The sequence below is a fragment of the Vicugna pacos genome, chromosome 23, assembly GCF_048564905.1.
Source record: "Vicugna pacos chromosome 23, VicPac4, whole genome shotgun sequence".
NCBI lineage: Eukaryota > Metazoa > Chordata > Mammalia > Artiodactyla > Camelidae > Vicugna > Vicugna pacos.
Genome location: NC_133009.1, coordinates 29,757,789 through 29,782,312, shown reverse-complemented (window position 1 = coordinate 29,782,312; position 24,524 = coordinate 29,757,789). Strand labels below are relative to the sequence as shown.

General features: G+C 36.2%; 2 long non-coding RNA genes across 2 annotated transcripts; both read left to right on the top strand.

Annotated features, from left to right (window-relative positions):
* The first annotated feature begins 1,639 nt into the window (after positions 1–1,639).
* On the top strand, positions 1,640–2,927 carry LOC140688637 (uncharacterized). The gene is made up of 2 exons (XR_012063343.1): positions 1,640–1,691; positions 2,587–2,927. It is a non-coding gene; the product is annotated as an uncharacterized lncRNA (long non-coding RNA).
* A 222-nt stretch (positions 2,928–3,149) lies between these two features.
* On the top strand, positions 3,150–8,964 carry LOC140688636 (uncharacterized). The gene is made up of 3 exons (XR_012063342.1): positions 3,150–3,269; positions 7,222–7,316; positions 8,733–8,964. It is a non-coding gene; the product is annotated as an uncharacterized lncRNA (long non-coding RNA).
* The last annotated feature ends 15,560 nt before the right edge of the window (positions 8,965–24,524 follow it).

Below are 24,524 nucleotides of genomic sequence, written 5' to 3'. Positions count from 1 at the left end.
GTATTTTAATATTCCTGTTGGAAGGATTCAAAGAATTTTTTTTAAGTGACATGACAACAACCCCAAGGCTTTACAAATAGTAAGCCCTCAATAAATATAAGCTATTAATATAATAATATAATTATCAATGTCAGTCATTATTTTCCATTCAAAGAGACTTAGAGAATATATATTTATATATCTTTCCAATATCCAAAGATTATTTCCTCAACAATCTACTGTATTAAGATAGTTTGAAACTCCCTTTCATCATTGCAACATTTCATCCAAAATTTCTCAATATTCTTAATACAAACAAATTTAGCCATTGACCCAAATAACCTTCTCAAAGTGATGAAGATAATGAACTAGGCTCATTTTTTTTCTCTCTATTCTTCATGTCAGTTTACTGAGCTGTTAGTATAAATCAGTGTATAACTTACAAATTTAAAACCATTATTATTCAACCTAGGTCACAGATCTATTAAAATACTAGTTTATCTCATTATGTTGCTCTCAAGTCTGACATACATATAAAGTGGAGAACTAAATAGAATGTATAATAGAGTGTGTAAGTGAATATTTTATTTTGGCCTCTGGAATGAGAAATGGAGAAAGAACGGTCGAAAATACTTTGCAGCCAATTAACAGCATCTGCCACCATCCCCAATTTCCACAAGACCCAGGAATCCTGTCCTCATTTGTGATCCCTCCTGAGTCCTCATCCTTTACTCCTATGATGCTTTTAATGGACTTTACCAAATACACATATCTGAAATGTGTCCCTGTTCCTCCAACCCCCACTAAGGCAACTTAGTTCATCTTTTCTTATTTTTCATCTGACCTTTATTCAGACTTTCTGACTTGCCCTTTCCTACCCATGCTCCACATGGAAGTCAGCATGATTTTTTCAAATACCCTACCTGACCCTCTTCTGTGTTTCTACAATATTCTCAAGATAAATTCCACATTCTAGATCATGGCTTATAAAACCCTCATAGTCTTTTATTTGTTTTCCTCTGCAGAATTATATCTTAATCTTTGACCATATACTCTTTCATCCAACTCCCTTGCTTTTTAAAAACTTTGTTCAAAATACTACACTTTTGATCGATAGAAATTAAATGAAATAGAGACAACTTATATTTTGTAGACAACTGAAATGAATTTCAGGTCAGTAATTGGACAAATTTGTAGACTAATCTGTAGATATACTACTTCCTTCAACGTTTAAAAACATTTAATTTTATTTTACACTGATACAGTCAAGAATTAACTCTACTCGACAAAAAGCCTGACCTTAACTTTTGGCTCATAAGACATGACCTCTAAGCCCTTAGAATGTCGTAACGAGAATGCCTTATGAGGGTGCTTTTGTTTACCTTGGGATCGTGTGCCGCACCTCAGAGCCTAACACTGTGATTTATAGCGGGGGCTTCGGGGCACACAGTATTTGTTCAATCCCTGGAAGTGCTGGAATCTGAGGTCAGTAGCAAGAGGGACCAACCATGTCTTCGTGACCAAGCCCTAATCAAAATTCTAGATAGCGAGGCTCAGGTCAACTTCTCTGGTTGGCAATACTCTGCATGGTGTCACACACTGTTGCCCCAAACTATGACTCCCCTGGGAGAGGACAATGGGAAGTTCTGTGTGGAACATTCTTGAGAGCTGCCCATGTTCTGTTCCCTTGGCTGACTGGATGATTTTAATTTGTATCCTTTCTCTGTAATAAGTCTTAGCTGTGGGTATAACAGCTTTCAAGGAGTCTGAGTTATCAAAACTGAAGGTGGTCTCAAAGATAATCAGACTTTCAACTGAGTTAGGGTGGTCTTAGAGACTGTTCTCTAACTTTATAATAATATTAAGTTCTCTTTTCTTCTACAGAATATATATGTGTATGTGTGTGTATTTGTATGTATGTATTTATATATCTGTCCAATTTCCAAAGAGTGTTTCCTTAAGATACTTCTTTTGTATTAAGTGTTGAAACCTGACTTTACCATTCCATCCTCTTTATCCCAGGCCCCAGTAACTCACGAGTGCTAACTTTACACCAATATGACCGTATGCTTGTATAGTATATACCTACTAGGTTATGAATTCCTTGGCAGCTGAGACTTTAGTCTTTTCACTTTGGAATATTTAAGCATTTGGCTCATTTACAGGCATTCTTCAGGTAGTCAATAACTTTGTTGAGTAAGTAAATGACTCTATAAGTAATACTCATTAGAAAACTCAAAAACAAGTAAGTTAGAGTTTGTTCATGTGACAAACAGGATTTCAGAATCATAACACTCAAACAATACAATTTAGAGAAAGCCAAAAGTAATACTATAGCTTGAGCTTTAGCAACGTGGATAGCCTCCGCGTTTCCTTTTCCCTCCTTGCCCACTCACAGGGACTGAAATTCTAAGTCAGTCAGCATGAAATTTAATATAAAACTCATAATCTAAATACATGTATGCCAGTTCCCTGATTAGAACAAGGATAAAGTTCACACTTACTCCATCACAACAGTAGTCAGAATTCTAAAATGAAGGCTTGATTTCCTGCCCCTGGTTATCCACATCTTTGTGTAACTAACTCCTTACCCTTGACTGTGAGCAGAAGATGTGATTCACGTCTAACCAACAGAATACAGCAAAAGTCAAGACATTTTGCAGACTTGAAGTCCCCACTCAGCTGATTTCCAGGTCCTCAAAAGGAATATTTTCCTGGTTGGGGTCCAGGAATTATCTGAAAGAAGAGTGTCAAAGCTGGAGAGAGCCTCTCCTGTTGGCCTTGAAGAAGAAAACATGTAGGTGGTGAGCTACGTGTGGAAGAACCCAGTCCAGACAGTAACTTGACTTCAGCCTCATGAAACTCTGAGCAGAGGAGCCAGGCAAGCTGTGCTTGGACTTGTGACCCAAAGAAACTGCGATATAATAAATGTATGTTAAGTCACTAAATTTGTGGTAATTTGTTACGCAGCTTTGAAAACTAATACAACCACTTTAGTGCAACACAGTTATATTTCACTTTTGTCCACAGGTCTTTTTATCTAGTCTAAGCCTTGTTTGTTTTCCCACCTTCCTAAGAGATGTTAGGTGAGATCTAATATAGATGAACAGAAATCTATCTTTTGTTCTTTGCTTGATTTTCTCTTACATCTCTTTTTTCCACACTAAATGATATACATCCAGAGTGTTCATCATTATTTACACCCAAGACAACCCAGCACTTGGCTCAGCTCATGATGGGATTCAGTAAATATGTTTTGATTATAGAAACAAAAAGAGAAAAAAATGAAGGTAGATTTTTCATTTCATGATTAAGTAAATATAACAATTATCTAAATAAAATGAGACAAAGTTAATTGGCTAGTTTGTGATGCTAGTTAATTTAAATGTAGTCAAATGATATTTATCTTTTCCTAATATGTTGTCTCTTTCCCCTCATTTAGATATGTGTACAAATCCTTTTTTCAAAAATTTTATTTAATTGTAGTAATATATTTCCTTATGCTTTCATATCAAGTTTATTTTGTTCCATCTTATTCAATTAGTACTTTAGTAATTAGAATCCTATTCTTTTTTTTAAATGTTGATCACTTTGAAATGTAACATTATTTTGGATATTTTGTGTAACAGTATTTTCATTTATATTGCTGTGATATACTTTTTATTAATATAAGCTAAATATTATAAAAATGGGATAAAAATAAACAGAAATCCTTAAAGTCTACTGCAAATGCATATGGCTGGGTTATTCTGAAATTGAATTAGTGTTGCACTTGTTTTTAGTAGATTTGATATTTCTCTTGTCTGAATAAAGTTCCTATGTAAAAATTTAAGATCTTAAAATTAATGCCAATTATTTTGGTTAGAATGCTAGCATGAAGTGTTTATTTCATATAAAAAGATGAAATTACAATTAATAATTCATAGGGAAATGACATTTGAATTCCAAATATATTATTAGCGCCTGTAGAAAGATAATTATATGAACTATTATAAAATTGGGGAATAAAAGGTTAAAGCTATAAAAATAAGTGTTTCATTTTATACACATATTTACATAAAATTGGCCTTAGGCTTAAATGTAGGATACAGAAAAATGAATGTAACATTAAGTTAGTTTAGAAAGAATTCAATCATCCACCCAGTCCTGACATCCTATAGCTAATTTAAACTAAACACATTTACACATTTCTGACTTCAGACTTCAGAGTTGAAGTGTGTAGGCTCTAATTGCATTCTGGCAATTATTTGCTAGAAATTTAAGCCAGAGAGCTTTGAAATCTTCCTGGAATGCTGTTTATATATTAACTTGCTCAACATGTAATATGATTAAACCAGTGAGTCTACAAATCAGCCTCAAGGGAAGAACATTCTTTGAAAATCTGTGAAATTATTATCCAATCATTTTAAACTTTATTTAAAATTAAACAGAAGTGTCTTGAGAGTCCTCACGTATTCTCTTGCTATTTATTCCTTTTGCCATCAGCTCAGTCTACTTGTCAAGGCCACAGTTCCGTTTGGGTTGTTAATCGGTTTCAATTTGAGATGTTAGGATGAGACAAAATTCAGTGTGTCTGAAACCAGTTCACTTCCTGTGAAACAAACAACCTCTCTTGAATGTCCAGTGTGTACCACCCAGGAGCCCACACAATTCCTGTTGTGTCCTTCTTTGTGGAGACGTACAATCAGTTGTCATGTCTTGTCAAGTCTTCCTTCACACTGTGTATTGCGTGTTAGTTCTAGGTGCCCACAACACACACACACACACAGGCACATTCTACATCCATTCCTCACTTCTGGTCTGAGTAACTGTTCATTTTAAACAGTTGAGGAGCTTTTCTAACTGCCTCTATCTCTCCTCTTTAATTTATCCTGATAAGGTAAGACTTTCTTCACGTTATTTTCTTACTCATCCCAAAGCAATGGTGTCCATTTAACCTAACATTGGCTGATCCCAGTATGGTTTCTAATCAATAATTTTCTACAATATATGTCCATCTCTTAGTCATCCTGTTTTTCCCTTTTCATTTCCTATTGTAAATTTTGAGCTGCTTGGTTTGGCTTTTCACCCTGAGTGGCCATGAATGAAATTTCAACCTTTGGCTTTGAAAACTGTAAAGCCTCCTGATCACTACTAAAAGAAATCTTAACAGGACACAGAAAAGGAAACACCCACGTGTCTCATGCAACTCAGGAAGGCAATGACTAGCTTGTTATCATACAAGTTTCCTTGCCAAGTTTAAAAAAAAAAAAAAAGCCGTATAAGACACACGGGCCTTAGGCATTGCTGCCACATGCTTGACAATTCTGTGACTCTGCCCTCGGACTAGCCATTTCACTTGACAGAATGTGTTCACCACAAGGCATAGTTAACAACACTATTTCTAGTAGCTCCAATCTGCAAATGACCTGAAGACCTATCAATTATAGAACAGGTACGTTGTACTATATGAAGATAATAGAATAGAACAATAATAAAGAATTAGAAAAATAAAATGATAAAATTCCTTTAGACATGGCGCAGAATAAATGAACTCTGCAGGATTCCATTTATAAACGTTCAGAACCAGGCAAAACTAGTCTATAGTTTTAGACATAGAATAATGGTTACCCACGCTGGGGTGGGGATGGAGAACTGAGGGGAGAGTAATTAGGAGATTGCGGCTCAGAGGGGGTGACTCAGATTGCATTACTGGCACTGGTTTTGACAAGGTGATTTTCTTATCGATTATTTCTTCCCTCTAAGCACCTTGATACCTACTTTTTCATCAATATATGACCCTTCACAGCCTCTTCTCCTTTGGGTTTGATGTGCTCAGATATGGTGTTTAAACAGGGCATTTTAGAAGAGGAATATTCCCAGATAGTCAGAATTATCTGACATGTGTGTATGTGTACACAATTCTGTGCACACACAATTCTTTACTTTGTCCTGTCTTTCCATATGGTCACAGACTGATTGCATCAATATATATTATTGTACACATACAATTTGAAACGCACTGAACACAGTATTTAGAATACAAAAGTGAACGCTCTGCATCCCCAGTCTTGTTTTCTATGTGATCCTAATGAAACACAAAGCATATAAACCAATAACAGTTTAATATATTAAATTATATAACAGAGGTATGTGTAAAGCTATGCAGGAAAGCAGAGAACTCGCTGGGAAGTCCTCATACTGAGATAATATTTGAAATAGTATTTGACCTCATCAGGAAGACAAGGGGGGAAAGTAATCCACGCAGAATAACAACTTATGTTAAAGGCACAACCACATATAAAACCATGGGATGTTCTCAGAGCAGTGAACTGCATTACATAGTGGGATATGAGTTGAAATAGGATATAGGGGCCCAAGATGAGTTAGGAAAAGTAAGAGAATATAAACTTTGTTAAGTGTTAGGTCTAGAAAGGACTACAGCTCAGGTGTTCTTTTTTTTTTTTTTTTCATTGTAAACTGAATCAAATTTAATGGGACTTGCCACAGGATATATAGATACAAAATGAGCCTTTTAAATAAAAGATAATTTCTGGATCTCTTGTTCAAATTTAATTCAAAATATTATATTCTAATGCTGTAATAGAAACAGAAATATAAATTAGTAAATTGTAAACCCTCACAGTTTATGAAGAACAAGAAACAAGAGAACAACCAATCACAATATAGTATAGCATTTGTTTCACTATAATTGATTGTTTATAAAAGAAGTTAGAATAAGAAAATAAAAAAATATAAAAATAAAAATTAATGTATGTCAATAAAGAGGGAAGAGAACATTTAGGAAGGAAAAAAATCATGCTTATTTATGCACAGAAAAAAAAATCATCACTTGTTAAAAAAAAGACACTAAGTTTGAGATGTTTTGGAAATCAGGACAATTTCCTAGTTACAACAGAGGCTGGCAATGGTATTATGACTCTGGCGTTTGACTTTTAGCTTCAACTGAACCAAGTGGCAAGTGGTTTAAACTAGTTTGGGTGTAGAAAACTCATATCTCAAATGTAATCCAGGGCAATAAAGATGAAATCCCATTGAGACTCCCTCTAAGGGATACCAAGTGATTAATTTCCACTGTCACTGGTGGCAAATCATGGAGAAATGGGCAGAGAGACAAAAATGGTGAGTTTCAACATAAAGAAATGGCTTCTGTTGTGGATGGAGTCCTCAGTCTGTTTCCTACTCAAAAAAAATTGGGGACAGCAGGAAATTTGTTCTGGTCTCAGTCTTTCTCTGCCACAGTGACAGGAAGTATTTAAGAAAATGGCAGCTCCACAGTGAGAACATTACCTACCAGCCCCTGCCTGGTGCACACGGACATGTAACATCACCAAGAAGTAAGTACACTTTTCTTAAGTTCCTGGAAAATTGGGATTTCTTTTGCTATTATATTACAATCTAGTTCATTCAAAGATGACTCACCCATGAAGCATGGTGGGCACAATGCCTGAGACCCATTGTAGTGTTAGGGACTGGGAAAAATGTTTTAATTTCTTTTAAAGCAGAAGAAAAATGGGTATAATCAAGTCAACATTATATTCATGTGTCTGTCTATGCAGTCATGAAATAGAGTAATAAATGTTTTTATGAAAGAAGAGGGCACAGAAGTCCTAGGACCCATGGCTGTCATAATGTGGCCTCGAGCCCACTTGGAATGACCCAGAAATTGAGATCAAGAAGTTAGATGTGGTCACAGCACAGACCTAAAATAACCAGAGAACTGGTTTAGGTGCCCAGCAGTGAGCTGGTGAGGCAACTGCAGGAATGAAGGACGCTTCTATTACATGGTTGTAAAACATTCAGTGAAACTATCACCTGTGGTCGTACGGAAGGCAATTTGTGAACTTACTAAACTCATAGTGTGTTAAGTTTTATTGGCTACGCTTGGCAAACAATTGAAGGGAAGTTAAACTAGTAAGCAAACTAGAAATGAAGTGGGGCGGGGGGTCACTGGGGCTGCGGGAGAGAGAATAACGCATAACACAAAAGCAAGAAATCAAAGAACTATGTATAGAGAAGAATGCTGGTGGGTAGGTTTGGCTATTGGCTTGTGGACCTGCGCCTTATTGCTGGTATATCTGCAAATGCCTTTAGATAGTCTAATACATGAAAACAATTTGATATAGTCTAAGGTTATATTTATTTTCTCTTACAACTGTGTGGCTATCCCCCTGTCTTCTGTTACATAGGATTTTAGAATAGGAATCTGACAACAGGCATACAGGTTCGGTTTTGTTTTGCTTAACGTGTTGTTTGTATTATTTTATTTTGTTTGATGCCTTGGTTCACTGCCCAGAATACTGTAGGATCCTTTCTTTAATCACACAGTCCAGTAAGTTCTTCACAACGTTTTAATTTTGTAATTCTTTCCTCACTTCATTTCTTTATAACAGGACCTAGCATTAGAGGGTCTTTTGTTTTGTAAATTTTGGCTTCATTTATCTCAGGACTCTTCGTTTATTTTTTGAAGGCGATGTTAATTCAACGTCTTATCTAATGACGGCTACTTTTTGTATCATTATTTCTTTGTAGTTTTAATAGGCCTTCTAGCTCCTTTTTCATGCGGTCCCATTGTTCTATTTCTTGTTCCATCAATTTTACATTGTTTCTAGTCGCTGAAAGTAGGATGCAATTGTGGAGATGCTTGAGGGCTATTTTTATGGAGATGTATGTGTGTGTATTTATTTACGTCTTTTTGTTAATCTCTAGTTCTCAGCAGCAAAATAACTTTTCTTCTAAAATTTACTTTCCAGGTTAGGATTCTTTCGCAGAAGGAATACACTGCTTGAATGAATGATTTCTTACCCTGCTCTCTCTGCCAGAAGTGCCAGAGTGAGGCCTCGAAGTGGGGCTTGCTTCCCTCCCTGCCCAGCTCCCACATACAGAACTTGGAATGAAGACTCTTGTACCTGTTTTAATTCCTATTTTATAGATGAGACAATTGAGGCTCAAAAAATTAAAATGATTTCCATAAAATTTTAAAAAACTGTACAAAATGATCAAGAACTAAAACCGAAGTCAGCGATCTCATTTTTGCTATATTGATACTTGTAATTGACTGCAAACATGTATATTTGGGGTTTTTTAAAGTATTTTCCATTGATTCTAGAGAACCTATTGCTGTGACATACTTATTATTGGAAAATCCAGAAGAAGCGATGTTTAATTAAATAGTAAAATATCCAGACTTCCCCAGGATGAGTATCTAAAGAGCCAGGCCACTGATAGGTTGTGAGCCGAGCCAGATACTCTGTATGACATATTCCGAAGTAGGGGAAGAAAAGTTATAGACGTCTAAGACGAAATCTTAAGAACAGAAATTTAACCTGAGCAACTACAGAGCGCAGTCATCCACGTTTAGTCGGACTGGAGCACCAGCCTGCCCAGAGCCAGTCAGACAGGAGCGTCAGGACTGGGGTGGCGGAGGCGGGCGCGTCGCGGGCGTGCATCACCGCGCAGGTCGGCCCACCCTGAGGAAGGGAGACCCGCGCGCTGAGCGGCAACTCATCCCTTACTCCAGAGAATCCGGGTTCGTCTTTGTAATTCTGTTGCATGTCAGCAAGTTCACCAAGTGACAAACGCTTAGGCAGATAGGTGGCGCCTGTTCCAGGATGCCACCTCACCTGTAAGAACTGGTTCTAATGCACCAGGGAAATGGAGACATTGTGGGCCGGGGCCACTGGGCTGAATGTGCCATGAGAAATGTCTCTAATGAGAGAAAGATTCCTAAGAAATACAAATTGGGAAGAGAAATATTTCTAAGATCTGTTATTTCTAAGCTTTCATCGTGTTGTTATTTGTGGCATTTACAGCATTTCATCATACTGTTATTTGTGACAGATTATCGCAGTGCAGTATGACAACCGGCGTCTACACGTCTCCAGCAAGAACATGCCTGCTTCAGTCTTTTTCATTACTCCCCAGACACCCCTTTTTAAATGCACTATTTTCTAGATATCTAGGTTTGGAATATGAAATTACTGACACCACGAATACTGTTAGAATTGCTCAGGTGGATAGACTAGTTGTGTGAGTAAACAAACTCTGTTTTGTCACTTTATGTATCAGGTAAGGTGCTGATGTATCTACATGTCAGATACACGCCAGTACCTAGTGGTGTAAATAACACCCCGTTTAGCTCGCAGTCCTGCAGGTCAGCAATTCAGCTTTCGTTCAGCTGAGTGGTGCCTCTGCTGGGCTTCACCTGACTCTTCGCTGCACTGGCAGTCGGGAAGCGGTCAGTGGCTCAGTTTTATTTTTGGCAGTTGGCTGTCAGCTGATCAGTGGTCGTGACGGTGTGTCTCTCATCACTGAGGAGCTCAGTCTGGGTTTGTTCACTACTAGCTGTTACAGAGTTCCAAAGGTGGTCAGCAGAAAGCCCCAATTCACTTCTCCAGTGTTTTGTAACTTCCTGCTTTGGTCACAACGTGCTCTCATTGGCCAAAACAAGTCACTGTGGCTCTGATCCAAGGGCTGCATTCCACCTTTTACGACAGGGGAACCGTGCTTTGGCCACAAATAAAGGAGCTCTAACTCAAGTATGAACAGTGAGGACATACGTCATCTCATGTATCAAGAAGCCTGGAGATCGGGTGTCCCACACCGTGACTGACAGGGAGCTCAAAAGTGACACTTTCTTTCAGATCCTCTCCACCGCTCCTCTCTGACATCCACATAATTCACAGCATGTGCAGGCCTTTAACACGGTGGCCGCTGCAGGTCCAGACCTCGCTTTTCACAAAGAGAAAGTAAAGGTGCAAGGGAGTCTCTTCTGAGGTCTCGATATCTGAGGACTAGGAAAAATTTCCCAGAGCCCCCAGGGACCTCCTGTTAACACAATATTGGCTATATTGATGTCACAAAGCATTCTCAACCTAGGAGAAGATCTCACCGTGACTACCTTAGACTGAGCGTCTGGCGTGGAGTGGGCTCATAGATGAATTCAGCAACTGTGCACTGTGCACCTACTGTGGGCACGAAGCACGCCAGGCCCTGGGGATGCAGCAGTGAATGAGATCGTCTCAGCCCTCATGAAATTTACATTCTAGGCAGGAGGACATGCAGTGAATAAACAAGTACATCAAATACACAACTGGTAATAAATAAAAGCTACTGAGGAAAAGAAGAAAAAAAAAACATAAAAGGGATACAGAAAGCCAGAGAACGGCCTGGGGTTTCTGCTTCGTACAGAGAGCTAGGCAAGGCCTGCCTGGCCGGGTAACCTTTGATCAGAATCTCATAAGAAACAAAGTATTTTGCCTTAGGGATATCTGAGAAAAACACTTCCCACTGCAGAGGGAATAGTGCTTGCAAAGATCAGGCCTTGAAGGAGTTTGTTTGAGACGGAGCCTGGATCAGAATGTTCTAGGGACGGTGTGGAGGTAAAACTCATACACAGCCTTGTGCTGATGATAAGGTTTTTGTATTTTTCTTCGAGTGAAAGGGGAAGCCATATGAGGATTTTTGCATGGATCTGTGACACTCCTGAATTTATTGTAGAATGTTCTGTTATGTCTCTAACAGACAGTATGGGACGGGGGCAGAAGCGGCAGGATCCTGGCGTGGTCCAGGTGAGCATCCTGTGTCGGCTTTGACCAAGGTGGGGGTGCTAGAGAAATGTTCTGATTCTAGATTTTGTGCTAAACATGGAACAGAGAGTATTTGGTGGCAGACTGGACGCCCATCGGGAAAGTAACTTCGAGCTGTAGCTTCCTTGTCTATAAAAATAATACCTGCATCCTAGGGATGTTGTGAGGAGTCCATGATATAATTTATGTAAAATACCGTTCAAGAGTTTGTAATATCGAGTCTCTCATCTCATCCTCAAATTATTATAATTCATGGTGCTTGTACATCAGATTTCTAGCTGATAGGGATTTCAAATACTGTTCAGTCTCCTAATAAGGAGGTAGGGATGGGTCTGGGTGGATCTTAAGAAACGGAGCTTAAAAGAGAAGCTCAGGAGCCAGGAGGATATGAACAGAAAACAAGAAGGCAAGTGAAACGGAGTGAAATAAAAGTATTTGCCTTTAGCTGACTTTTTAGTTCTGTGCTGTTGATGACAGATGAGTTAATTAGCTACATGCAAAAGCTCATGGACAAAAACGTCCTCTTCTTTTGTCAGGTCTTCTCATTTTGGATGAATCTTAACTTTCCTGAGGGCTCCAAATAAAATGCCTAGAAACATCCTGGTGCACATCTTATTCATGGGCCAGTTCACATGACCCTTTTGCTGGCCCGTACCTTTCCCAGGAAGCAGACACTAGTGATGTCTTTATCACTACATTGCTCTTACTTTTGTCAACTCAGATTTGTGCAATGTTCCTTATTTTATTTTCCAACAGTGATTGATTTTAGTAGGACTATGAGTCATCTGAAAATTATATATACTAATATTTAATTTTGTAAATGAAATCAATTTTTACACTGCTATACTTTGAGTGTGTCACAAAAATCATTCCTGGCTATTTCTACCTGTCCCTTTAATTAGCATAAGATTTCAGAAAATTCTGGTATAAATATATTCCCATTTCTATGGATTTAGTCTTAAGGTATATCAAAAGATTTGGCTTCAATATAGCTTTCACTAGTTTACGGAATATTTTTCTTGCCTTCAACAACATGGCCTGATAATATGGCCACAAGAATATAGAGGTTTAAATTTCTTTAGTGAAACCAATTTTTATGGAACACAATTTGATCCATAAAATCTATATTTGTGAAATACACATAAGAATTGCCTTATACAAGGTGGTTTATATCTATTCCTGTTATTCTTTTTCTTCCTGATACAGAAAGTTATCATGTCATTTTTATTGTAAGTATAGTTATATAACTGGCGAGCATTTACTTTTGTTTGTTTTAGAAATTATTCCAGCCAGGATCTGGTTAGACAAGCTGGTGTGTGTGTGTGTTTGTGTGTTTGTGTTTAAATTAAGTCTAACAAATCAGTACTTAGAGCCACCAGCACATTTTAGATTATAGACCACGGCAAATCTTCAGCAACCTGATTTCGTATTCAAAGATAGATTTTGGCTGCTGACTTGATGGTTCATATATTGAGATAAAAATGTGGCTATTTAGAAGTTGGTCAGGCTGCTTCAATAGATCAGTGCTGCAAAATATCTTGAAAAGGACTTAAGTAGACAGTATAATGTCAATTCTGCTTTTTCACAATGACACCAGAGCCGTGCAACTACATATATTTTAGTGCTTATAGAAGATGTGAAATATTATGTTGCTTTATTTCTAGAATTACATATAGGCTTGGTGGCAAAGCTGGAATAAACAGATAACTGCATTTTGAGTGTATGACAATGATGTCAATATTCAGATGTTTATATACATTTTATAAGTTAAGCAATATAAAATTGCCGGTTGTCTACCACTTTTGACCCTAAAAAATGGGAAGGTGCTATGGTTCAACCTAAAATATGTGAAAATCTGGCTATGTGGAAATCTAGATTAATTTTCCAACTGTAACTTATTCTTGTATGAAAGGGAAGTTAATACAACTCTTAAAACATAGAATTAAAAATAAAATGCAACAGTCAAATAAGTGATCAGAAGGCATGCAGTCCTTATAATTCCCGTTCTTTTTAAGATTTCAAATAACTTAATATGTATGATGCCACTTTTGAAAAGTACATATTATCCTTATTTTATCTTCATGAAGTTACTGACTCACATCCTGTGACTTGCAGCACTCGTTTTATGTAATGTGAGGAGCTAAGGGCCCTCAGAAGCCCTCCTTCCCTCCAGATGGGACTTTCCCTCTTTCCAGCAGTAAAGCTCGTCACTCCAGAAGACAGAAGAGAAAAACCTTCGTTCTTTCCTCCTTGAAGCCCATTAAGGGTGCTTTCTGTTCTTAATAATAGCTGACAGGAAGAAAATCTACAGTTTGTCGGTTACCTCAGATTGGAAGGCGAAAGAACATTTCAGTCAGGGGCCTAGAGCTGAAATCTGAGCCCCCTGGAAACAGTTCATTAAGAGTGAAGCAAGTGGGAGGAAGAGGGAGCAGCAGAGGGAGGTTTTCAGTTCCCCGATCACTGCCGCCAGATCAGGTTCAGCATTTTGTTTTATTTTGGCCAACTGGCATTTATTATATCTGTATAAAAATTTTAAATTTAGGCTTTGGTTCAAAATAGAGAAAAGATGAAATTCAAGGGTGCCGACTGAAAGGGGCAACTAGGAAAATCACAAACCATTTATTACTTATGATATACATATTTATATTAAAGATGCTGTTCAGATCATCTCTTCCATCAAGTGGTCAAAGAGCTACGTACTTAATATGGCAGCATAACTACCCTGAGCACCAGTAAATGACTTTACAAACCAACAGAGGACAGACAAGCACTGCCTTTTCCCTAGGTTTTGATGGTCCATCTAACGCTTCTGACTGCTCTTTATTCCTAGCCTGTGCAACAAAGTGACACTTGGCTCATAAATGTTCTTTATCCCAAAGAGAGTGATGGGGTTACAGTGACCTTATGGCACACGTGAAATGGTCCATAGCCAGCTCAGTGCACTCCAGGGAAACACAGAGAAACTGATACTGTGGGTTTGGATGCTGGTGAGGCACACTGTCCTATCCTGATGACTGAATGGTTTAGACATGACTTTACATTCTGTGAGTCCAGGGCTACATCATTCTTACCAGTGCCTTCAGAGTTCCATCCAACAAAGGTGAGAACAAGAGATGTTAACCTCTTATATCTTAAGCACTAGCAGGTGTTTTTCCTCTTATGAGAAATATAGTCATATCTGTATCAAAGCAACTTACAAACTTACCAATAACGTGGTTGCCTAATGAACAGTTAAATATGTTTATAAGTTTAGAGGATGAAACATGTTTACTTTTTCCCCCAGGAATTGCATCACAGCCAACAACTCAAGTGAGCCATCTTTTACCTGATATACAAGTTATAAATAAGCCGTCCCTATGCTAATGTCCAGAGTATGTCCGCATACATTTTTCATGACTGCTTAATGTTCTGCACAATTCAGCCAGCTGATTAGAACCAGGTCTTCTGCTTCTTCTGTGACCGTAACAAAGACCAAAAAATATTCCTGAAGAATATGGGCTCCAACTGTAGGTTGGAAAGTTTTCTGAGTTAAAAAATAACTAAGAGCACTAATAAAAGTGATGGAATCATTATGGATCTACATAAATAGAGAAGACAAGCATGAAAATTCTTTTTTTGAGGATACTTGCTGAAAATACAATGTATTTCACTATAAAAGATAAAATCTTGACTATCTTCATTACTTGCACAAAAAATAATTAGGCTGAGGAGTGACCTGGAACAGGTAACAGAAGAATGTGCCAGTAGGAAAAGAAGGCTCACCATCTAGCCATGGAGAAGAGCTGGTCAGTGGAGATGAGTTCATCATTGGAAATTCTGCATCACTGATCCTTAGCGCTAACACACATGATCCACAAATAGCCTGCTTTTTATTAGCTGGATTTTGTGACTTTCTTCTCTTAAAGTAATTAAACAACAGAAGCTAAAGGAATACTATTATTTCTACTTGAGACCATATGAAAGGTAGCTGAAGTGTCATTATCAAACTGGTTATTTTAAATTATTTTCAAAGTGATAATAAGACATGGCCTTGGCAAGGAATACAGTTTGCAAACACTGTCAGGGTATACTTTATATATATATATATATATATATATATATATATATATATATAAATTTATATATATATATATATATATATATATGTGTGTGTGTGTGTGTTTTACTTCAGTTTAAACAAAAAAAAATCATATATTCTTTTTTGTGTGTGTTAAAACACACAAATCATTGTTAATGTGAATGAGGAATCAGGTTCAGCCTCCAGATTAACCAGACTATTAATGTTTACTCACAGGGTATTGGTCAAAAATTACAAATGAAAATTACAACACAATAATTTTGAAGTTATTTTTTTCATCTCAGGCAATGAAGGATATGTTGGATTTTTTCTTTAATGAAGCATTTATAGAAAATGATGATTTTGTGAGCAACAGATTAGTTTCATGGGGAAAAAGTCATATATATATATATAGTATGTTATCTGATAATGATGCATTTAATAAAATAGTAACTAGGAAATTTTCATATTTAGAAGATTCAAAACATATTTTTAATTAACCCACATGTAAAATAGGAAATAATATTAGAAACTCTGAAATGTTTAACTGAATAATATTGGAAAAGCTATGTAATTGGATAGATAATTTTTAAAGGTCCTTTATTATACACAGTTAGCCTATGTTTAAAAACAGTGTGAAAATAGCAAAAAAAAAGCCTCATTTATCATGAACATCCAAGTTCAAATGGCCTGCATTATGCAAATTGTGTGTATGTATAGTAGCACATAAAATCAACCATAGAAAATAATAAATTAGAGTGCTTATTATATTTGTACAATTTCCAATTAAATAAACCACAAGGCTAGAATTGTGATTCAAAGAGTGCTCGCCATTTACTTGAGCACTGCAACTTGCAGTAAACAAGTTGTCTATTTTCTATGTCAATTGCTTTCCTGAGTGCTCTAGCAGCTTATATGAAAAAAAATAAACAAAAATATAAAAAGTAACCTCACTAAGTATAAGTTTAAAAAGTGGAAAGTTTTACATATGTGTGTTTTAAACTCAGACTGAAATATTTTCATGAAGTTCTAGGAGAATTCCTGTTTTAGTCTAAGTCACATAAAAGGCTCTTTCATTTTATTTATTGCACTTTGAAATGTGCTGTAGTGTAACTATTAAAGGAACTTTATAATAGATATTGAACTGAATAATATTAAGAATGCTGATTCAACAGTCTCATAATCTGTGGCATTTTATTAATTTCTAGATGATTAAAAAATTGATCATTAGTCAACAGACTATGTAGTTCTAAAATACTCATTGACTTACATTTTCATTATGTACCATATATGTTTAAACTGCTTACTAGTGAAATTTCACCAACATTATTGAATGAATCCTATTTAAAATAATCCTCATTGACCGCTCATATGTGGAATCTAAAAAATAAAATAAAATAAAGAACATAAACACAAAACAGAAACAGACTCATAGACATAGAATACAAATTTGTGGTTGCCAAAGGGGATGTGGGTAGGAAGGGATAGACTGGGAGTTCAAAATCTGTAGATACTGACAGACATATGCAGAATAGATAAACAAGATTATACTGTATAGCACAGGGAGTTATATATAAGATCTTGTGGTAGCTCACAGAGAAAAAATGTGACAATGAATATATGTATGCTCATGGATAGCTGAAAAATTGTGCTCTACACTGGAGTTTGACACAACATTGTAAAATGACTATAACTCAATATAAAAGTGTTTAAAAAATTTAAAAGAATAAATAAAATGACTCTCATTAAAAGAATAAGTTAGCATAAAAATAACTTTCAGTGTAAAAAATTTGTTTTGGGGAGATTGAATAGTTTCAACAAAAATGTAATAATTGTTAAATTTCTAAAAGCTAAAATGTCAGGGAAGTTACATTGAGTTACAAACTTAAAGAACTGTAAATATATTACAAGAGATGCTATTTGAGAAATTCATTTAAAAATACATATCTTATTTTAGAACAAATTAAATCAAATTATCATTTTTCACAGAACTGGAACAAAAAATTGTATGAACACATGAAAGATCCTGAATGGCCAAAACAATCTCGAGAAAGAAGAAGGGAGCTGGAGGAAATCATGCTCCCTGACTTCAAACTACAAAGCTACAGTAATCAAAACAGTATGGTGCTGGCACAAAACCAGACATATAGATCAATAAAACAGGATAGAAAGCCCAGAAAAAGCCCCCACACCTATGGTCAATTAATCTACAACAAAGAGGGCAAGAATACACAAAGGATAAAAGATGTTCTCTTCAATAAGTGGTGCCGGGAAGACTGGACAGCTACATGTAAAAGAATGAAATTGGAACATTCTCTAACATCATATACAAAAATAAGCTCAAAATAGATTAAAGACCTGAATGTAACACCAGATACTATAAAACTCCTAGAGGAAAACATAGGCAAAATCTCTGACATAAATTGAAGCAGTATTTTTTTGGCTCCATCTCTTAGAGTAATGGAAATGAAAACAAAATAAATTAATGAGAACTAATATATAAGTTAATAAAAGGGGGTTTGAAGTCTCCAATTCTAATGATAGATTTGTTTGTCTCTTTGTTTATTTCTGTCACTCTTTGCCTCTTGGAGTATTTATTCTTTTATCATTGTGTAATGCCTCTCTTAATTCTTGAGTTTTCCTTGTTCAATACTATAAGTTGACTTTTTTATGTTATTTAAAAATATAAATTATATAAATTTCTGAGAAGGTATTGATATAAAATATACTGATTTATCTATTTTAGTTAAGAGGAAATCTTATCCATCTAGCTTTCTCTCTGCCAAATGCACAAGGATATACAAAGACAAATTTACAGTATTCTACATGCAAAACCAAGGTTTAATAACAACTTCAATAACTTTCCTTTTCCTTTTTCAGTACTTTACATCTCTTTTGAGCTTGAACATACATCCTGGACTCTTGTAGATCTGATTTATAAAATATACAAGACCACAGTATGTGATTGTTTCTCAAATAGTATAGAAATAAAAATAGTGACATGATTCTTAGACGAAGATATTTTTCATAGGTGTTCAATATGCTTACTTGTTTTTATGACGTCAACACAATTCCCCAGAGTAAATACAAAAGACTTTTTTAATTGGTTACTTTACAAGCAAGGACCCTTTTAATGTATCTAATTCTCCTACAACTTGATCTTTAAAGTCTGGGACTTATTGAAAATATATGTTACCATGCATTATGACAATGCAAGCCAATGAAAGCAGAGATCAACTAATCTATTCTTGTTCTGTACTTTTGAAGGTGTAACAACTATACTTTTCCTCGAAAATTATATATTATTTCACAGGATTGATCAAGTTCCAAGTAATCTGTCCAAAGGCTCAAATTCTATATTAAGTTGAACTTCTTAATTTCAGTAAAATATTTATTATTTTTATTACTTTGAATGTATGTTTCAAAAAGGAAAGCAAACTGCCGTGGATCATAGACAGAGGAACACAGTTACTAGGTGTGTTGCTTTCTTCCTTGAGAAAAATTAAACATAATCTCTAAATCACAGAAAGGTTGTGATTGCAAAACAACTGATATAGAATATGTACCATCTGCTATGACATCTAATAAATACCAATTCCTTCTTTATTTTATTCAATAAGCTTCTTCATTCTAAAACATTCAATTTATGAAATACCTTCATTCTCGCACTCAAATTTCATTACATTTGTGAATATTATAATTACTTAAAATCTGTAAATTCCTTATCTGGTTTCAGCTGAGAGAAAGTGTTTGCAATGGTCCATAGCTATTTTTAAGCAAACTCTACTCAGTAAACACTAGGAATAATTTCCAAAAATGTGGAGCCAAATTTTTAAGTAGTGTAGAGCACAATCATAATTTTGAAAGCAACTTTTAAAATATAGACAAATGAGCTATTAGCTATTCTCAGGTAAAAGCTAAAAGATTAGTCTTGGATTTACATGAAAATTTTGTTCACCTAGGAGAAAAATAAGGATTAGAATTTTTGATAAGAAATTAAAAATAGTATTAATGTAGGTCTAGATGCTGTGTTTTGTTCCTTAGTATGTTCCCCTTTGCATATGCATGTGAATAATGTTCTCCAGATAATACATTTACTTTTAATAATAATTTTAAATGTATCAGCATTAAGCAGAGCTACTTTAAGGACAGTTATAGGGTAAAATAATTGGTCAGCCAAGTAAAATTCAGAATATTGCAAAGTAAGCCCTGTCATTCCCATTCTACTGAATTCCTCTCCATGTAATAAAATTTTTCTTCTCTCTCAAAAGCTAAAAATTACCTAGAAGAGCAACTCATATATAATAATTCTTAAATTATGATATAGAAAATTGCACAATGCCATTTGCATTTAAAAGTTTCTCCCTGAAATACCATATATATATAATATATATATATGTGCGTTTTTTTGGTGGTGCAATAGATTATTAGGAAATAAATTTTGAATTAAAAAGAGTTTGCCTTAGTGTTTTACATGTTACAGAATGTGGTACTTCCCGTATTCACAGAACTTTTCATCTAAAATTGGAAAAGTAGAGGGCATATTGTGCCTGCAGAAGATGTAGAGAAATCCCTGGACCACTTTCCAAGACCAAGAATGAACACACAGAGCTGGGCTTCTATTGCAGGGTTTAGGCAAGCATCCCAAAGCATCCCAGATTCAGAGGAGCACAGCTGGGACAGTATTTCTCTCTTTGTCCCATGTACTGACGGACGGATCCTGTGACTTGCTCTCACAATTCCACGTCTCTAGATTTCTCCTTCGGTCACAGTGAGACAGTGAAAACAGGAGTCTTTTGACTTTTTTAAAAGAAAGTTTGCCTTTCTTTTCTTTTAAAAGAAAAGTATGCAGTTTTGTTTATTTGCGGCAACCTCGGTTTAGTGCTTCCTATGAACCAGTCCGTACGTACTGTCCCTACTCCTCCTTGCTGGCAGCATCTCTGTTGGGGTGCAGATGCCTGTGCTATGTTTCTCCTTGTGTCTGGCTGCTCTGCCATCTCAGGCTGGAGTCAGAAACAGGCTTTCCTTTGTCCAGGAGGTTCTTCTCTGCTCTGATCAGGAAAGTCTAGCAGTTAAGGCAACGTTCTTCCCACCAGAGATGGCTGACCATCATTCCTCCTATAACATGCAAGGAAAAGACATTTTATCATCTCGGGTTTGAATTTTCTTCTGAGGATCCTACAGTATATCTTCACTGAGGGATATACTGTCACTATTAATCTGACTTTGATCCTATTCTGTAAGAAATACAACCATGGCCATATTTTACTAAAAGCGTATTCACTGTATATGTAGGGTTTTTTCCTTCACAAGGAGCATCCTCACTGGCTTGGGGGTGGGGACCAGCGTGCCACATGGCTGCAGGATGGTTTGTGAATCCAAGTTTATTTGCTACAGACATCTCCTGTGCCGGCATTTTACATCGTGCCTAATGGGGAAAGCAAACATGTGCCGCTTATTCAGCGCAATGTAACCTGCAGGCCTCTGGAACTGGAGCCAGGCTGCCTTGTTTGAATCCCTCTGGCCCTTCACAGATCCAGTTTTGGGTAAGTTCTCTGTTGTTCAGTGTCTTCATTTGTTTAATGGGGATATTAATAATTTTATCCCCTGAGGTGATTATTAGGATTAAAATAATGTGGGTATATGTGTATGTAAATTTCTTAATTCATATCTCTATATACATATATGTATATATGTCTAACATACACACACCTATAGATTCAGTGTTCTGTGTGTGTTTGTGCACATGTGTGTGTGCACGTGAGTATATATGCACATTAAGTCTTTGCTTTTAATGCCTGGCATTGAATAAATACGAAATAAATTTTACCACAAACAGAAACTGCGTAACAGCAGATAACATTTTTTAAAGGTCAAGAAATTGTTTTAGCTGTTTAACTAAGCCATAACCATGGTGTGTAATAGCCCTCCTGACCAAAGGCTCTTCAGAAATAAGACACTAACCATAGATAAAGGCATGCGGGATGTTGGACAAGGTGCTAACCAGAAGAAGAAAATGCCTTTTTCAACACAGAACCCAGGGGAGAAAATGAGACAAGGAAGCAAAGCTGTATTAAATCAGATATGATGAACTGAGAATATCCATCTCTTAAACCCAGAGGTTTTCAAACTTCAGGTCCCCTTGGAGTGAAACCCGCCCCCCGCCCCCCGCCCCCATCTGAAGGGCTTGTTAATACACAGATTGAAGGGTACCACCCACCAGAGTTTCTAATTTAGTAGATGTGGCCTGGGGCTGTTTCACATTTTGTTCTAATGCTGCTGGTCCTGACCAGGGAATGTAATGGGACAATCACCGATTTAACGGCAGCTAGAAGTGCAGACTGGTGTGCTGAAGCTGCAGAAGGACCAGCCCAAAGAACAAACTGAAGGAGCACGTGGCTCGAAATAAATATCCACAGACTTTTGGGCTCCTCTGGGTGACCAGTAAACACCTCAATCTAGTCCAATAATTTCTACTCTCAGGCCTCTCACAACAAATAAAACAACTGTTCTCACAAGCAGGACACCAGGCTTCTCTAACTGACGTAGGACTGTACTTTAATTTTCATATTAAAATTGGATGGAAGCACTACTCCTATGACTTTAAAATAAAGACTGATTAACTTTCATATTCATTTGCATTTAAGCAAGTTAGGACTTGTCCTGCCTGGAGACATGAAAATATTAAATTTTATGATCTGGCCATCACATGTTTTTGGTATGTTTTAAATGGAAGGAGTGCTTTTTAATCTAGACTTTAAAAATAATATACATATATTTAACTTATGCAATTTTAACCACATGGCTGTTAATAAAGATTTTCGTTACTGTAATGGTACTTCAGAAATAAATTAGCGTACTGTGAAGATACTTCAAAAGTGAGTTTCGATTGCTATCAAACTCTCAGCTGGCTTTTTTGCAGAAACTGACAAATCAAATCTTAAAATTCATATGGAAATGTAGGAGACCCAGAATAGCCAAAACCATCTTGAAAAATAAAAACAAACTTAGAAAACTTTCGTTATTTCAAAATTTACAGCAAAAATGTATTACAAAAACTGTCAGAAGTTACTATAAAGCTACAGTAATTGAGACAATATGGTTCAATATGACATGAAGATGGATACATAGATTAATTAAGAGTTCTGAATAAACCCTCACATTTATGGTCAATTGCTATTTGTCATGTGTGCCAACAAGATAAGTCAATGGGGAAAAGAGTCTTTTAAACAAATTGCCTGGGATGTGTGCATATCTTTATGCAAAGAAATAAAGTTGCACCTTTGCCATGCACCATACACAAAAAGCAACAAAAAATGAATTATGGAGCTAAATACATGAGCTAAAATTACATAAATCCTAAGTGAGAATATAGGAGAAAATCTTCCTGATCTTGGATTAGACAATAATTTCTTAGACATGGCAGTTAAAGCACAAGAGACAAGAAAGAAGTAGATAACTTGAACTTCATCAAATCTAAAACATTTTGTACAGAAATACAATGAAGAAAGTAAAAATACAACTTGCAGAATGGAAGAAATCACTTGCAATTCATATAAGGATAAGGGAATTATATCAAAAATGTATAAGGAATCTTTACGACTCAATAATCAACCAACTCAAAAGACAACCTAATACAGAGAAACAGGCAAGGAATCTGCTCTGTTGTGCAGTACACGTGGTTCAAGGCATGGTTCTCTGAGTACTTTTGACAGACGTTTCTTTTTATTTTCTAAATACAAAATTCTTCTGAAACTATTTAGAAATACAAAGGATCTTCTCTTCCCATGACTGTAATTGTTGTAAACTCACATATGAAAAATATTTTTTTAAAGTAGAGCCAGTTTGGTTCATTTTCTTTGCCTTTGTGAAGCTCCACACCAGCCACCGCTTTGTCTAATGGGCACCTCATTTGAATGGCAGCTCTGGATGTGCTTAGAAGTAAGTCAGCCAAGTAGCTTTTGAAAAAACTTCATACTAAATGATCTTCACAAGAACAGTCCTGGGTTCTGATTCACAGAAATATCTGAAACATAGTCAGCCAGAAAACTGGAGAACAGGGACAGGTGTTCATCCAAAATGTAAATTTCTAGTGGGGAAGAATCAATGATATTTCGCTAGAGAGAATAGCTTTGGGTAAGGAGCAAATAAACTTTGAGGAGGCAACAAAGACAGAAATGTACCAAGACTAACAAAGCTGTGAACATTCATTAAATAAATTATAATCTCCATCTCCAAGAATGCCAATCTCTAACCTTACGTAAGTGCTGGAAAATAAGTGGGCTTTCTACATTTTGACAATCATGTTTAAATGTAGTGAAATGGTTACCTGCAGTTCTGAACACGCACAGCCCATTACAATGGAGCCTGTTAAGCCACTTGATTCCTGTAAAGGGCTGCCAAAGTGTAATGTTAATTTGTAGAAACATGAATTGGAAGTGTGATATCACTGTGTCTCATTTTAGGTTCAGTCATTATCATTGGAATGAAGTCTTGTTATTTCATTTTCAGGTTTTCATTAGAAGCTTTATAATAATGATGAAACATTAGCATTTTAATGCTTTTGTGAATAAAATTGTTGTTGCGCTTGCTCTTGAACGTGGGCACAATCATGTCTCGAGTGCGCTCTCTCCACTGTAATTAAAGAATGCCTACTTGACAAAACTCCTGGTCTCTGAACTAATGGATAGCATTGCTTTTAAGTACTGAGTTATTATTCAGAAAGCATTTTGTGCCCATTTTAAAATTTCTTCTAGTATTTTCCCCCAAGTTATCAATATCCTTGTGTAACCTTAATAGACATCTTTCAAACCTTATCTTTCCTGCCATCTCAGTCACCTTTCACACTAATGTTGCTTTCTTCCTCATGAAACATTCTTCACCTCTTATCTGTGAAGACT